General features: G+C 43.3%; 1 protein-coding gene across 1 annotated transcript in view; it reads right to left on the minus strand.

The window, feature by feature from the left end:
• Positions 1 to 3,653: 3,653 nt before the first annotated feature.
• Positions 3,654 to 5,000, minus strand: part of btg2 (B-cell translocation gene 2) — a 3,255-nt gene continuing 1,908 nt past the window's right edge. The window contains exon 2 of the mRNA XM_079808207.1: positions 3,654 to 5,000. This exon is cut by the window's right edge and continues 820 nt beyond it. The gene's annotated coding sequence lies outside the window, so the exon portion shown is untranslated.

The raw sequence follows: 5,000 nt of genomic DNA on the forward strand, positions 1-5,000 counted from the left end.
TTTGTGAGAAACAGAGGGAATAGTTTCTCAGTATGAACTCTGTATGGTTTATAGCTGGAGGGAAGATCTGAGCCAGGTCAGGTTTTCATCAGTTCCTGTGTGATATGGCGACGTGACGCCCTTCCTCCACCCGTCTGAGACTCTTTTGTGATGCGTCACACACACACACACACACACACACACACTGAAGGGCTGTCGTTCACACGCCCGCGGGACGCTGGGCTTCATGAATGATGTTTGTGAAACTCCAGGAGCGTTCGGCTCAGCAGGTTTGATTTGCAAATCATTTGTGTGCGAGTCTCTGATCCAGAAACCGAGCCCAACGCAAATCACACCGAACTCACACTCATGGACTAAAGACACAACTCTACACATATAGAGCCACTTCTTCCCTGTGATTCATCACAATCACACGTGTGTGTGTGTGTGTGTTTAATGCAGACTAACTCATTTCAGCCTGATCAGATTAACGGTCAGCTTTATAATTACGAGCACACTAATCACGGTGTGTGAGTGTGTGTGTGTGTGTGTGTGTGTGTGTTCTCTGTCTGTGAAGGACAGCCACGGTGTTTCAGAGCTTATCCTCCTCCTCCACACCCCGTCATTATCAGATATCTCCTCAGAGCTCAGGATTCTCTGATTAATAGAGTGTGTACAAACACAAGGACTGACCTCAGATCTGCCCAGATACGACCGCCAGCCAATCACAGCCCGCAGCTGAGGGGTCAGAGGTCGTGCTTCAGGAAGCTCAACAGGTTCCAGCGGCGTCAGACTCCATCTGAACAGAGCAGAGACAACAGACACTGAGAGACGCTTAATACATTATCAAGAGTCGTTTACTGTAAATAAATATGTGAAATGTTCGAGTCTATTCAGAAGAATGTTGTGGTGGATGGAGTGACACTAATAGAGAGATACAGATCGGATGATAAGAGTAAATCATGTGTAACTCTGATGAGAGCAGTCTCAGTGCTATGATACGCTCTAAATCCTGACTGGAAATCCTCACAGATGCCATTTCTTTCTAAAAAGGAGCATAATTGTGAAGACACTGCCTTTTCTAGTGTTTCTGACAGAAAGGGTAGATTTGAGATTGGTCTGTAATTGTGTGTGTATGTGTGTGTGTGTGTGTGTGTGTAAATGTGTGTGTGTAAGTGCGTGTGTGTGTGTGTGAGTGTGTTTGTCTGTGTGAGTGAGAGTGTGTGATTGTGTGTGTGTGTGAGTATGTTTGCGCGTGAGTTTGTGTATGTGAGTGAGTGTGTGTCTGTGTGTGTGAGTGTGTAAGTGTGTGTATGTTTGTGTGATTGTGTTTGCATGTTTGTGTGTGAGGTTGTGTCTCTGTGTTTGTCTGTTGTGTGTGAGTGTGTGTGAGAGTGTTTATATTTCTGTGAGTGTTTATATTTCTGTGAGTGTGTTTGAGTTTGTGTGTGTGAGGTTGTGTGTCTGTGTGTTTGAGTGTGTGTGTGTTTGCATGTGAGTGTGTTTTGCGTGTGTGAGTGTGTGTGATTGTGTTTGCATGTTTGTGTGTGAGGTTGTCTCTGCGTTTGTGCATGTATGTGAGTTTGTGTGTGTGTTTGCATGTGAGTGTGTGTGTTTGTGTGAGTGTTTGCGTGTGAGTGTATGTTTGAGCATGTGTGTGTTGGTGTTTGTGTGTGAGGTTGTGTCTCTGCGTTTGTGTGTGTATGTGAGTTGTGAGTGAGTGATTATATTTCTGAGTGTGTTTGTGTTTGCATGTGAGTGTGTTTGAGCATGTGAGTGTATGTTTGCATGTGAGTGTGTGTTTGTGTGAGTGTTTGCGTGTGAGTGTATGTTTGAGTGTGTGTGTGTTTGTGTGTGAGTGTGTGTGTTTGAGCGTGTGTGTGAGTCTGTGTGTTTGGATGTGAGTGTGTGTGTTTGTGTGAGTGTTTGCGTGTGAGTGTATGTTTGAGCGTGTAAGTGTGTGTTTGTTTGTGTGTGTGCTTGTGTGAGTGTGTTTGAGCGTGTGAGAGTGTGTGTGTGAGGTTGAGTGTGTTTGAGCCTGTGAGTGTGTTTGTGTGCGTTTGCATGGGAGTGAGTGAGTGTGTGTTTGCTTTTGAGTGTGTTTTTGAGTGTGTGTTTGCGTTTGTGAGTGTGTTTTTGAGTGAGTGTGTGTTTGCGTTTGCGAGTGTGTGTGCGTCCAAGCGTCAGCAGCGTCTCTGAACAATAGTGTGGATCTCCATATGTGGCTGCTGGTGTTCAACAGGCCATCTGCCCGTGTGTGTTTGTGTCTGACGCACACACACACACACACACACACTCATGAAACGACCTCAATTAAACCAGCGATTGTGCTTTTATGACGTCAGGAGAGAAACCCTCCCAAATCCTCAGCCGGCCGTAATCACTCACACACACAACAAAACAGCCAGAGACACACAATAGAGCGGCTCAGAGACGCACCGAGCCTTTCAGAGAACAACACACTGACGTGAAACTCTCCTCATGAAAACACACTGACGTGAAACTCTCCTCATGAAAACACACTGACGTGAAACTCTCCTCATGAAAACACACTGACGTGAAACTCTCCTCATGAAAACACACTGACGTGAAACTCTCCTCATGAAAACACACTGACGTGAAACTCTCCTCATGAAAACACACTGACGTGAAACTCTCCTCATGAAAACACACTGACGTGAAACTCTCCTCATGAAAACACCAGACACACAATAGATTCAGATGCCTAGCATGTTTCTAAGTGTAGCTAAAATGACATTCACTTCAATAATTTGGTGTTTTTCCAATTGGTTTCCGTAGTTCCATAACGTAGCATAATGCTAAGGGCACAGTTCGCCGGCTGATTCCAGCAGTTCCTAATATTAATGTGTAGCGAAGATCTCCAATAATTAAGCTAAGCTAGCTTGAAAAAGGCAATTTACAGAAATGCTCTTTCAGCTTATTGACATTCTTCTTCTGACTCGAACTCCTCCTAGAGCTTTAACTCTATAAACTCAGACTAGGCCTTCAGTTTGTTCTGACTTAGTGTGCTATGTCTTTTTTAACTAATCCGACTTATGGTTTTCCTTAAAATGACGATTAAAACTCGGAAAAATTCCATTGACTTACATTGACTGAATGATCTGATCAGAAGAGCCAAGACTTTTCAAACTCCAACTGTCAAAATTCAAATTAAAACTGCCAGAAGCCGTTAGACTCAATTAAACTGCCATTCTATGAACTATATCTAATCCAGAGACTCATTTAAGCTTCCATTCTATCTATCTATCTATCTATCTATCTATCTATCTATCTTTCATCTATCTATCTCTCTATCATCTATCCATCTCTCTATCCATCCATCCATCCATCCATCGACTGTATTGCCTTCATAACCATCAAAGTAAGCTTTAAAATTACTTTAAACTGAAAACCAAAGCTTTTAAAACTTTAGCATGTTGGTAAATGGACAACTAGCCTACAGATTACAACTAGTTTGTAGCCAAAGTATCATTATTAGCATGTAGCTCATAATTGATTCCAATAGAGTTTGATGTTAGCATGTAGCTCACACTTGAGTTCGATGTTAGCATGTAGCTATTCTAATGATTGAGCTCTCGGGTGATTCCAGAAATGTGATGTTTATATTTTGCTATGCTAATCGTCTAGTAGAGCACACACACTGGGTAAAAGTCCATTTTAAGCTAGTTTATTGATATCGGTTTATTGGACTCATCCACCATTTTGTTTTTCTTTTTCCCTAATCAGTCAATCTCACATCGTACAAACACAATGTAACAGACTTGCATACAAGAATGTTTTTAAGTGCCTTATGTTGTGTAGTTGGGCGGCTCACAGCTAATCTCCCAGCACAGCGGCGGCTGATAAGAGCATCTGAAGTGTGTGTGTGTGTGTGTGTGTGACGAGCCCAGACACATCCAGATAACACCCACAGACACACCTCAGAGAGCTGAAACCGCATTACACCATCATAACAGCATCAGACCACAGAGAAACACGTCATTCATAAAAGGTTTATTGCAATAAAAATCAACTGTATGCACAAATGCATTTTAAAAATGTACATTAAAAGCAAATCTGCTTTAAAATAGCTTACAAACTACATTTGCTCTGTCTGAAACAGTAAACACGCTGCTCAGCAGCCGAGAGACAGAGCACCCGACGCCAGTCTCGGCCTGATGCCAACCAACATACCACATGCAAAGCATCCTGGGAAAATACAATCATGTCCCCCCCTTAGTTCATGACATCACAAGAGGAAATTTTTGCCTGAATATTGCACAGAAAGACTTAAAGAGCCAGGCAGTGACATTTATTAAGGGAGCGGTGGCGCTGTGGTTAAGGCAGAGGGGATTATGGGAGTTCGTTCGTGTGGCGTCCCGCTCAATAGCAGCTCCTGTTAGAAATTATTAAAGTCCACAGCAGTTTTAGGACTGAAAGGTACTGTACGCAAGCACGCTAATGCACATAGGCTGTAAAGCAACGTCACATTCTCACGGTGGCGCTATAGCAAACTGAGGCGCTAAACGCTGGTCGGTTTAATTGTTGCGTTCTCAGAGTTGCTACAGATAGCTCTATAGCAAACTGAGGCGCTAAACGTCGGTCGGTTTAATTGTTGCGTTCTCAGAGTTGCTACAGATAGCTCTATAGCAAACTGAGGCGCTAAACGCTGGTCGGTTTAATTGTTGCGTTCTCAGAGTTGCTACAGATAGCTCTATAGCAAACTGAGGCGCTAAACGCTGGTCGGTTTAATTGTTGCGTTCTCAGAGTTGCTACAGATAGCTCTATAGCAAACTGAGGCGCAAAACGCTGGTCGGTTTAATTGTTGCGTTCTCAGAGTTGCTACAGATAGCTCTATAGCAAACTGAGGCGCAAAACGTCGGTCGGTTTAATTATTGCGTTCTCAGAGTTGCTACAGATAGCTCTATAGCAAACTGAGGCGCTAAACGCTGGTCGGTTTAATTGTTGCGTTCTCAGAGTTGCTACAGATAGCTCTATAGCAAACTGAGGCGCTAAACGTC

The sequence above is a fragment of the Gobio gobio genome (genome assembly GCF_949357685.1).
Source record: "Gobio gobio genome assembly, chromosome: 24".
Lineage (NCBI taxonomy): Eukaryota > Metazoa > Chordata > Actinopteri > Cypriniformes > Gobionidae > Gobio > Gobio gobio.